This window comes from Mya arenaria, chromosome 6, assembly GCF_026914265.1.
Source record: "Mya arenaria isolate MELC-2E11 chromosome 6, ASM2691426v1".
Lineage (NCBI taxonomy): Eukaryota > Metazoa > Mollusca > Bivalvia > Myida > Myidae > Mya > Mya arenaria.
In genome coordinates this window covers 30231812-30245393 of record NC_069127.1, presented here as the reverse complement: position 1 = coordinate 30245393, position 13582 = coordinate 30231812, and positions in this window count along the sequence as shown.

Here is a 13582-nt window from a genome sequence, read left to right as displayed (position 1 = left end):
TGAAAAATAAACTTAATGTTCGTTTACGAAAATGGGGTTTTCTATCATAAATATCAGATATATAATACATTTTAAGAAAGCCAGTCTGTTTCTCCAAAAAATCGGTTTATAGGCCTTCATTTCTGTTATCCTTTTTTTCTTTTTGTACATCTTTACGCGAAATATACAATTGATATATAATACCAATGTACTTCAAGTTTAGCTGTTTGAATTGTTTTGTATACGTTTGAATAAAAAAGAAGACTTTCCGATAAATGAAAGTCTTTAATCCCCACGATTTCCATATGGTTATTCAAGTAGATTGATTGGGTGTGTTATATCAATACCTTGATGTACTATTTAAATCATCCCCAATCATAAGGTAGTATTGCTTGGTGATCATCTTTCTGTATATTTCATTTAGTATCAATTATGAATTTAAATGAATAAATTTTGAAGAAAACTTTAACAAAATTAGAAACGAATGGATTTATACTTGCCTTAAGAAGTTTCTTCCACTTAACCGTATGTCTTATCTTGTTATTATTTACGCAGAAATAAAACTGACGATACGGGGTTAACACACGACCGCTGTATATAGCGGGTTGTCGATGTTTAAAAGAAATGATATCCTTATGTTTATTTCATCAGGCAAGTTTAAACTTCCTCAGAATTAAGAATTTTGAACAGTGTTAGTGACGCGATCCTGGTATTTCGATACGTCTTATGTTATAGAATAGCGAGATTTAAGTGACATATGGGAAATGAGGAAATAATTAATTTGAAATAAAAATGCCCATAAAAATGGCATTTTCTTATAGATGTTCCAATATTATTACAATGAATAAACATACTTTGGGACAAATAAATACATATAATGTTGTTTTTTGTCTAAATTCAACATTTCTTACAGCAAAAACAGTACATAATTTGTATTATAAACAAACTATGCTTACAATAAACATAGCAGGCCTTTCAACGCTTTACGCGCTTTGATATGTTTTGGTATTCACTGCGTTAGCAGTGCCATGATAAATATTGCTTCGGAAATCGTCCGATCTGTTAAGTTGCATATTCTTTTAAAATAACTGCCGGCACCTACGCGGCACAAAATTGTGCGTTTTGTAATCAAACGTAATATTTGCTGTTGAAACCAGCAATCAGGCATTATTGTGACACTCCTAAAGTTTGAAACATGTGTAACAATAATACAGCGCTATATACATGCATGTATGTTTCAGCCTGTGTATTTGATCTTTGTAAATCATAAAACTCCGCTAATATAGATATTATTACGTGCAACCGGGTACTCTGATTATTTAATAGTTAAAATGCAAGGGCATTACTTTTCCCAGGTTAATTATTAGCACGTCGACCGCCATAATGATAACACGCCGGACTGGTTATTTAATTACATGCACGGCCATTGTAAAGATATCTTTTATATTTTAGATCTGTATTAAAAACAATGGACTAAGTTATTTAATTCAAAACAGTTATGAATGATATTAAAATTGTCTATGCCATCAAAATGTTATTTTGATCAAAGGTTCATCAGATGTAACAAGTATCATGTTAATGTTCTAATTAATTGGTACATGTTGGTTAGTATTGTTTGTAATTAAAGTTACTAGATAGGTGTTGAACAGTTAATCATAGTTCACCTATCGATAATTTTGTAATTGTTTGCACTGCTGCTCAAAAATTTGGTCAGTAGATGTGGACAGGACAGTCGATATATTTAGATTGTTGTTAAGTCAAACTTATAAAAACAAAAAAAAAATCCACTGAGCCACAGATTGGATCAAATACGTCCAACGTAAACGCTGAACGTCCAAAAAGCAGAACAAATTATTTATAGAAGTGTTTCAATGCGGTTAAGTTGTACTGTATACTTGAACAAACTCACACTTATTGATGTAATAAAAATGTTTTATGTCCAGTATCCTCACAAAAACTAGGAAATGTACGCAATAAATAATTTGCAATCTTAAAACATATTTTTGCAAAAATCATATCTATTTTGTTTGACTGATTATTTATATCACCTTACCATTAGAAAGTGCACATGAACTCTTATAACTCCATATTAAGTTCCTTCACAACATATTTTGTTGGAGAAAGCCAACTATTCTGGTGTCTATAGACACGCATGGTCCAAGCACCAATTTGGATTGCTTTAGTTTAAAGCAGTTCATTGTCTTACGGACTGCAGATGGCTGCAGCAACGTTTACTTCTTTGCAGTATACGGCAGTTTATATTTTACTTATCTTACTGCGTTCACGGTTCCACATATTCGTTCTATTATTGCACCAACATCCTGCTGTTATGACGCTCGGACACGGTGTTGTTTAACATAATGTTGTTTGGGTAAATGTTTTGGTCATGAGTGTTTTTTTTTTCTAGGAAAGAATGCACTTTTGATGTATCCTTGTTAGACGCGGCCTGTATAGGGGTACATGTTTGCAATTGTCAATGGGGAAGTGTATACGGATATATTTTAGTTATGAAAAAAAAAGGATTTGTGAATGATATCAACTCTTATTCAACTTTACTTAAAATGTGTGGTCAATAACCTAATGTCTAAAACAGGAAATTAAAAAAAGTTATTCTCTGTGTTTTTGTATTGACTGGTCGCCGGTCATACGAGTTCGTTATTTTAGAAATTTAATTTCTGTGAAAACGATTTATATACACGCTGTGGTAGTAAATAAGCATGTGAGAATTTACGTGCATATTGTGAATAATAGTTTAAATTATGCATTTGATAACAAATATAAGTGCCTTAACACGACATTAATTGACTATTATAAATTTAAGTGATATAAAATGAAAGTACAAAGCTTAATTCACACGATTTAAAACAAACATTAATGAATAAAAGAAGGCCGAAAAGGATCAGGCCGAAATGATATCTCGGCCGAATCGACCCGACACCAATAATTTTATCGGTGATAATGCAAGGTACCAGTCTAAATAATTAACGCATGCCGGAGACGACCGAGTAACTACGATTTAGAAAGTTGATTAAACCGTCATTGTTCGGCTATGTCCGTGTTTATTCGGAATGTTAACAATTGTATATATTGTCACATGGCTTTATTGTTTACTCTTGAATGTGTTTCTGACAATATGACGCATGTCATGCCTGCTTTTTTCAATCACGTATATACAATGTTCATTAAGTGTTAAAACTTATGCATGTTTATCCTCATTCGAATTATGCTGAAACTTATATATTCACACTTAAATCTATTCAGCCGCGTCTTTGGTGTCTTGCCTCAAAACTCGTCTTGTAAATTACTTGTCAGACCATATTTTTGATAATTCTGTATGTATCTTGAGTAAATTACTTCCGTTACGGTAAGAGTTAGCGTTTTATGAAGAAAAAAAATCGATGGAACAAATTTACAATTATATTGATACATACAGTTATCATTATATATTTTATATTGTCTAAGGCATTATTTCAAACCAGTATCTAGTAATCATCGTGTTCAATATGTCACTGTTTGTGATGTTTGTATTCGTTTCTGCTATCAGTATGTTTAAATTCAAATACTTAGACCAAACTGGAAATCAACCGACTCAATACGACGAATTGCAACGTCCATACGACGTCAGACACAGACGTTAGTAAGACGTGGGACTTTGGTCGGTCCTGTGCTAACGTCGACTTGATACCAGGAATAGACGTCAAACCGACGTCGGGTGCCTGCTAGGAAGTTGGATGTAAAACAAACATATTTCGCAGGCTGTTTTATGAAGTCGGTTAAGCTAGATACATAATCGGTGATGATTTTCCGCATTCATATGGAAATGCTAGGTAAAATTAGAATCTCTGATCAAACATGTCGATGTATTTAGATAAAAAGAAATGTTTGCTCTTTCAGGGACTTTAAAGTTGTAAAATCTAAATCAAGATTTCCAACTACTGCTTCTGCAAATCATTGTAATATCGATCCGGTCAATGGTGTTATATATTATAAAAGATATGGAAAAATCTTTATGGCACGATTAAAGAACGTAGATGTTGAAGCCATTGGTTTCATTACATGTATTTAATGTTATGTACTAGCGGAATATTGATTATTAAAGTAATCATTCAAATCATACATTTATCATCCATTTTCCAGGTGTCCTGTGCGGACATTTTCAGGAGGGGTTGTTCAAAATACAAACTAAATGTGATTTCTTTTTATGTAATCCTTGTAGGCTTATTTGTGTGAAATAAAAACGTGGACATTTTATTTGTATTTACTAATTTCAGTTTTATTTCAGCAGCGGTAATACTATTATTTTCCAAAATAAAACCATGTAATGCGACGTAACCAAATGTGTCCACCTTGTTACGTCACAGAAAAAAAGCATTATAACTCATGACCTTGACATCGATGCATCTTCGCGCAGCATGATAACAACGTGATCGATCGTGAACTTTGATAATGTCGTAAACTGGTGGTTCTGGAAAACGTCGGATTATAATGACAGGGAAGTCAACTATCGGGTGCGAAAGTTGTGTCTTTTTTGTTACGTCGCATTATTTTTATATTAGTAACAAATACTTAGTGCAACACTACGGAAACGCGGTTTTATCAGTTCTGTTTACGACATCCATAACTGTTTCACCAATTTTCGGTATTTTCGTTGCCTTTTTACGGTACAAGACGAGCATGGCAACCTCAAATATGAACGAGGAAAGACTTCAAAAAAAAAATTACGTCGGCAACAAATCGCGGCATTCACTGGTCGCCAAGAATGTATCATAATACGTCCTTTTATTTAGCAAAGTGATCAGTGATGTATGGAAACCCTTTACAATTATTTAATTCAACAGAAATAACCTTTTATTTAGTATTGACTGAAGAAAGTCGTGTCCCGTATTACGTCCATTGCATATGACAACCGTCTACGGCGATATAGATGATGTATACGCAAAATTAATGTGTTTGCATAAGTGAATCTATATATACTTTTGAATGGAAAACAATTTATAATAAAATAGATGAGATGCATTGTGATTACTCCAACTTTGTTTGTGCATAACAAAGACACCAGTGTGGATTTTGGTGTCCTGTTACACAATTTGTGCAGTTTTTGGTGTCCTGTTACACAATTTGTGCAGTTTTTGGTGTCCTGTTACACAAATTGTGTCCAGTTACATCTCACTTTGTGTCTTGTTACATCAATCTTCAACTAGGTAACAAACTGCTAAATATTTAACTAAATACATGATTCTGTATTTAAAGCAATTCAAATAAAGCTATTGATTGATGTAAGTGGTCTAAATAAGTGAAAACAATCAACTGGACTTCATAAGAATAAATATATTTATAGTTGTTGGGTTAAAGAGTTGCCTTCAATTAGATTGAAGTGTTTATTTACTGAATTTATATATATTCATATTTTGAATTATAGTATATTGTGGTACAGGTGATTATTTTGTATTGCTATTTAGTGCTTGTGTTGTTTGTGTTTTCTGCTTCAAAGTGTTTTATTGGATTAATCGAGTGTTTATTGTGTTAATATTGTGTATATATCTATAGCTGTTGCGAGGTTTCCGTATTCTAGTTTTAAGTGTTTTCCTGGATTATTTCAGTTTTTATTGTGTGCGCATTTTATTGTGTCCCAGCTATAAACCCAAACTCTCTATGATTATTGGGTTAGAAATTTGTATGATTTAAAACCCTTACAAATGATTACCAGTAGATTATGCAATGGTGTAGTTGAAATTGCATTTTAAGTAACAATTAAATCAACTACACCAATTCAGAAGTGAACTGCCTTAAACCGGGCTGTGATGGGAATAAAACATTTATGTAGATTCGTAGGGAATTCTTCACCCTTAGTTATATTTATTTGCCATCACCACAACCACGATTAATGCCTTTATTCTCAGCGAATTCACAGCATAGGGAAATTGAAAATGGTACTTTCTTATTTCAGATTGACTGCAGCTTCAAGTGGAGTTTCATGACGATTTCGAATATCATTCTGCCACTTGCCGACTGGAAATGAGATAATGAATGCCTCCATAACTGTTTAAAAAAGAAACCCTACCTAGTATTGCAATATGTTCGTGAACCCGCGTAAAATGTTTCTGTTCATTATAATTCTGGCTTCAGTGAGTATTGTTCGAGGGGACAATGAACATTTCAGCAATTACTCAAATTCAATTGTGAGTTGCCACGAACGCGGAGGTCTTATTACACAGAAAATGCTTAAATTCAATGGATTATTCAATACAACCGGTGAACTTTATGTAGACAACGATGTGTTAAAGGACGGGGAATCTGTATGGGTACAAGGACAGGCTCAAACTGGACCATATATAGCTCTCCATACTTGCATGAAGCTTACCAACCAGCATAAACACATGTTTGCAGGGATCAGGACATTTCATTCTAACATCCTATACGAATGCAGCGTGTTCTGTAATAATATTTTACACTCGACGGGATATGTAGGCATTTACAAATATTCATGTTTTTGCATGTATTTTTCATTCAGATTTCCACATACACCGGAGTGTCTAGACAATGACTTCATGGACACATACAATAGGATAATCGTTTTTAGAATGATTGGGAACATGCATTTCAATGTCCATTCAAAATCAGAAAATTTCAACTGCCTTGCGGCTTCGTTTCCTGAAAGTGGAAATCCATCGTACTATAACACTAAATGTGCATCTCCGTTATATGGCATATGCACACAACGTGTTGATAGTGATCTAAGTAACAAATGTCAACTAAGGCTTGACAAATTTTGTTTAAACGAAGAAAAAAATACACTCCTTGAGCATTACCGAAAGTGTTGGCTATACAATGGAACCCTGATACCGTTTATTTCAGGCATATCAGTGTCTTATTCAGTAATGCTTGGCAGTTTTCGGGCTTTCAAAGCCATAGCAGATGATGGCAAAAGCAATGACTCTTGGGCATGTTTATCAATCACACAATTCAAAGGAACCATTTATATGGAGACAGAAAATTGTTCAAATGAAAATGCAATTATTTGTATGGATGATTTACAAGAAGCATCTAACAAAGACGAATCGCAGACAAAATATGGTCTAACAGGACACACTGTGCCCGTTTGTGTTGATCCAAAGGGTATTCCTGTAACTACGTGTATTCTTGTTTTTATTGGTATAATTGTTTTGATAACGTTCCCTGGTTTATTTAAATGCAGAGGTAATTCACAGAAAAATAAACAAAATAAAGAAAGTTGAGCCTTAAGCCAGATCGCCTCATGGTGAGATGAAAAAAGAGGAAATTCCACTCATGATAATAAAACAATTACCAAATCAGAGTATACCACAGTGTGCCCAATTAGTAATACAGTAATCTTGTGAAATATTGTTTTTATATTTGTTCTTCCATTATTGTCAAAGCATGGACAAACATATATAAAATGGAACAAGACTTCTCTTTTGAGTTAAAACAGAATCTTTCTAAACGTTGGATACAATTTCGGTTATATCTACACTATTGATTATATACACCCATATACGCTTCATTTACACCAACTGATGGCTTTCTAACAACCACTTTATCCTCAGAACAACTAGTGATTTCCTTAACAACGCCTTACTTACTAAACAACCTATTATTTCCTTACCAACCATTGACAAACTTAGCGGCCACTTACTTCTTTAGCATCAAGCAACCCTATAAGGAACCACTGACTTCCTTAGCAACAACTGTCTTCCTTAGCAACTACCTAAAACCATAGCAACCTATGACTTTCTTAGTACACAATGACGTTCTTTCCTACAAATGAGAACCTTAGCATATACCTACATTAGAACATAGTATACCTAGTGACAAATGGCTTAGTTGGCAATAATATATATATAATTCACGATCATCCATATACTACCTTGGTAACCAATTACTTCCTAGCAACTACTCACATCTACGCCAAAAGGTCAGGAATAGCTCAGAGCGGGTCTAAGTCAAATCAATTGTGAAGAAACACAATAAAAGTAACAAAAATGTTTTCAAACAATGAAATGTGTTTTTTCTCATTAATTTTCTACATAGGATGTTTATATAAAAAAGAAACAAATATGATATTTTGCAATCATTACAATGTTGAATATATTTTACAAAAACAAACACAGACGCCCAGACAGACACACACGTGCGCACGCACGAACGCACGCGCGCGCACACACACGCACACACACACGCGCGCGCACACACAAACTCATACACACGTATTTACACACCTATAGAGTGATGTCTCTTTTTTCATGATTTTTTTTAATTATTATAAAAAGATCTTTTTGATTGTTATTGTTGCGGCTACTCATGTCATTTCTTAAATCAATCATATAAGATATCAAGTACTCTCCATTTTTGTTTGTGGGCCTCATATTTGTCATGAATAAATGCTATTTGTTCTTCTATTTTTATTTTTAGCTTAAGGTTTAACAAGTATGCATCAAACGACAATATTCTATTGTTACATTTTGCTGATAACTTTGTTAAAAGTCATTAATATAATTAGAAAGGTACAAACATTTGTGTGTGTGATTGTTACTTCTATTCCCAGTAACGCCTCGCGTTTACCTATGTTTATATTTAATGTCGTTGATGCAATAAATTTACACAATTTGTTCCATAATTGTTGTACCCTACTACATTCTCAATATAAATTATTAATTGACTCTACAAGTATTAATGTATAGAGTAATTTGTTTGTGGGTATAATTCTCATCAGAAATTTAAAATGAAAACTACACAAGATTGTATCTATTGTTGATTTGTATATATCACCGTAGATTTTGTTCCAATCTAATTGCTCATTTTCGATTTCTTGTGTTCGGTTCATTTCATTTCTGAGGTTGGACGGATAGATGTTTGGGTCAGTATTGAGTAAAGAAATTTGCTTGTTTGTTATGATTTTGTAACTTTTCATTTGAGTGTTATGTTTTCTGTAAGGGTGATGAGGTCTTTGATTAATTGCATCTTTATATGTTGATGCACTGAACGAATAAGAGTTTGACATTTTGTTAAAGTATTACCATTTATATCGTAAAGGAACCTCATTTAATTGTAGTCATAAAATTTGTTTGTTCTATAGTCAAATATATGTTCAAGATATATAATGCCCTTTTCAAACCATTTGTTATAGAATCAGGTTAGGATTCTGCTTCAAATATTTTAACGGTTCCATAACTTGTTTTTGCATTTAGATTATTATTTATAACATACATTTTTAATATTACTCAAAGCTTTAAGGACTTCGTTTAAAAATAAAGTATTCTTAGAAATTTTTATTTATAAGTGTTTGATCTATTTCACATTCGAAGATTAATTCTAAATATATTTTCAACCAAACACAAGTAATTTTAAATATTTGTTAACTTTTGTCCACCATTTTCAAGTTTTGGTATAATATTTCTCTTTTGATCATGTGTGCATTTCCGTCCCAAAGGGAAATGAAAATGTCTCTTTTTAATACTATCAACTATAACTTTACTTGGATTTAATAAGAATGTAAATGGATATGTAAGAATTACTTTACCCGTGACCGTAAGTATTCTGTGTTCCCATTGTTTTAGTTTTTTATAGAATTATTCGATCTATGAATAATCTCATCTATTTGGTTTTGTCAATTATTATAAACGGTTATACCTAAAGCTGTGGAAAATTTTGAAGTCGTAATTAAAGATTTATTTTTGCACAATTTCAATGTTGTGTTTTTATAATATACACACTCTCATAAGTATTGACTTGTTCATGTTGAGGTTTAGACCAGAACATTTTGATGTGTTAATTAAAGATTCAAATTATTTATCTGAACCGTTATTAAAGTAGGTTGCGTCATAAGCAAACAGTGATTGATTGATTTCTGTGTTGCAAACCGTTATCCCTCCTATATCTGAGTTTTGAATTATATGGCCTGATAGTATTTGCAGGCAAATGATAAATGATATCGAAGACAGTGGACAACCCTGTTGTTCCCCCTTTTCGATGGTAAATGCATCTGATAAGTGTTGATTGTTTATGATGAAACGTTGTATATCGGTACAAAAAATATTCATAGCATGATATCTGAGCTGAAGTTAAACGGTTTTAAACTATCTAATATGAAGAAGAGATCAATGCTGTCGAATGATTTTTAAAGTCGGCAAAGAATAAAAAAAGTCAGTTTTTCCTCTAGATATTGCTCTACTTCTATAAACAATCGAACGTTTTACCCAATGAAACTACCATTTATAAATCCTGTTTGATCGGAATCAATTATTGGAGGTAGTTATTTTTTATTCGGTTTCCAATTCTTTTCGTCGCTATTTTATAATCGATATTAAGTAATCTTATGGGTCACCAGTTTGAGTTTTTTCTAAATCTTTATCAGGTTTTGGTATTAACGTGATTATGCCTTGTCTTGGTAGTGCTGTTCCATGTCCAATTTGGAATAAAATAGTAAAGTGAGTTAATTAAAAGTCATTTTGATGTAGTTCCAAAATATTTTATAAAAGTATGTCGTAAGGCCATCTGAACCGGGACTTTTGCTATTATTCATGTCTTTTAGTGCGTTTCTGCATTCATAAATAGCAGAATACCTTCACAAGCATCACTTTCCTTTGACTTCTAACATGATTCTCTTACCATTTTGTTTAAATGTATATCTTTTCTATAAAGCTTTTTATAAAAAAATATCACTGTTTTCAACATGTATTGCTTTTGATTTTAGGATATGTTCACTGATAGTTTTAGTGCGAATTTCGTCAAGCATTTGTTTTTTGTGCAATAAGGTTTCCATTATATTATTAGTATTTTGTTAGTGGTTTTGACAAGCTGAATCTCGATGGCTTTAGTTTCATCAAGTAGTTTTTTCCATCTGATTTAAACAGTAATTTTCTATGAGATGCATATTTTATCGTTATATTTTGAACTGAATCTTTTATTAATTCCCCAAAATGTTTTGGATTTGCATGTTTACAGAATTCTTATGTTTCATTGATACATTCTTGTATTTTAGGCTGATACTCATTTTCAATCAATTAAGAGTTATTTAGTTTAAAATATCCTGCACCGTGTTCTACCTTTAAAATATTGACTGTAAAGGCTGCAATTGAATGGTCCGTTTTTTATCCTGGTTTTATTGTACAGTTTATTTTGTGCAGTTTAATAGATTTTTTGATAAAACCAAATCAATCAAGTCGGCAATCAATATGTGGTTTGCTGCTTGAATGCCACGTGTGTCGCAATTTGGAAGGATTGGGTCATCCCCACACATCCACTAGGTCACAAGAATCGATAATGTAATGTATACTTTCTCTACATTTTCAATGAAATTATTACTAAAATAGTATATTATACAATAATGTACATGTGTTATACAAATAAAAAAAACTAATTGGAATGTTACTGTCTTTAAAACGAAATGCTTCCATTTGTTTAACAATATGCTTTCGGTGTAGAAATGTAATTCTAGTCAGTTCTTAAGTACTTAATATGATCAATCCTGGTACATTTAACAAGCAGCATGTAATTCCGTCACAGGCATAAGAAACCATCAAGAATCTTAACACTCTGACGTCAACAAACAAACCAATGACGATCACACAGCTTCCCCTATTCCCATTCTCCGTTGTCACACGAATGTCGACGCCCACGGAAGCCAAATCGACCAATGGCGTTCACACAACGTCACGGGCTCCGCTATACACCTCTTTCGACGTCAATCGATGCTGCCGTCCATTGATAATGGCTTAACCGACGACATAACAGCGTCACCTGCCAGAAAATATTAACATCAACGTTACGCTCTAAGCTGACGCCCTCCGACACAGACTGGAAGTACGAACTCCCAATAGTGCTTGCTACGTCCCTGCTCGCCGTATACAAACATCCCCAATAGTAATCTAAAGTAACCCGATGATTTATAGGAAGTTATATAATGTTATACTTAAATATCAAAGAAATGATAGTTAAATATCCGAATATAAATAATAAACTTTTACTCCCAATAATTCCATATTAGGCTTTCAAACCGACGACCACACAGCATCAACTGCATCTGTGCACCATGACAAAATACCTCAAACATCAACGTTACGCTCTACGCTGACACTCGCTCACACGGATTATTTAGAGGAAAATTTTAATTTTGTCCCTAATATTAAAGACATATAATTGACAAAAACATAAACATATTGCAATCTATAATGACCTTGCCAAATATTTTAACGTTACATGTATGCTATTATGTACAATGGTACGATTCTTATGAAAGACATGATGTGAAGGTAACGGAAAAGTCTAGAAGAATCAACCAAAACTTTGAAATACATTTCAATGCAAAACAAATACACCAAATTATAACAATTAATCAATAGTTATTAACAAAATGAAGTATTCAAATACCCTAAATTATAACTATTTATTAATAACAGCTAATAAAATTAAGTATTGAATTACCTTAAAAAATGTTCTTTTTAAACATTTTTGCGACGCTCAGCATTGATAGCTCAACAAAATAAAAATGTTATAAAACACATTGTACTAACCGTTGTGTCAGGGGTTATATAACATTTTAAATAATTACTTTACAGCCCATCCCACTTTACAAAAACATGCGCTGTACCAGCCGCCCAACAACTTGTCCGTTCAACTACGTAGTTCTCCTTCTAAAACCTGTTATCCGTTACTTGCATATTGTTTACTGTGTATTAGTCAAACAGACCAATCAAACAGTTCTCTCTAGTTGGTCGCGCAGTGATACCTATATAAGTATAGTGGTATAGTGGTCAGCCATGCAAATAATTAAATCGGTGAATAAATCTCTCTACCAAAACAGTAATAACGAGTGATTTAAATTCACTTTAGATCGTGCTAAAATAAAAGGTTCCATAGTAATTAAACAAAAAATACATAACAAAAAGAAATGCTGATTTAAAAACAAGATGTGTGACAATCTATAGCAAGCAATGCCTTTCTTAGCAACCAATGATTTCCTGAGCAACCACTTCCTTAAAAAGCAACTATCGTCATCCATACAAAGCAGTGACTTCTAATCCAACAAAGATTTCCTGAGCAACCACTTCCTTAAGAAGCAACTACCTTCATCCATACCATACAAAGCAGTGACTTCCAATCCAACAAAGATTTCCTTCCCTATCTTCGAAGCCAACTACTACCGAAACAACTGATGACTTTCTTAGCAACCAAAGACTTCCTTAGCTGCAAATGACAACCTTAGCAACTACCTTTATTCATAGCAACCAATGGCCATATAATTCCATAGCACCCATTTATTCATAAATGACCAAGGATTGCTTTAGCAACCAATGTCTTTCTAAGCATCAATGCCTTCCTAATAAACCAATTACAATTTTGCAAATACCTACATCTATAGCAATCAATGATTTCCTTACCAATCGATATCTTTCTTATTTCCGAATTATGCACTTTTTTGTACTAAGAACGTCCTAAGCAACCAATTACTCGTTTACCAACAACCTTCAACCAGAGCAACTAATGACTTTCTTAACAACCAATGAATATCTTAGCAACCAATGATTTTCTTAGCAACCAATTATAACTGTCTTAATCCATATATTATCCCCTTTTCAAACAATAA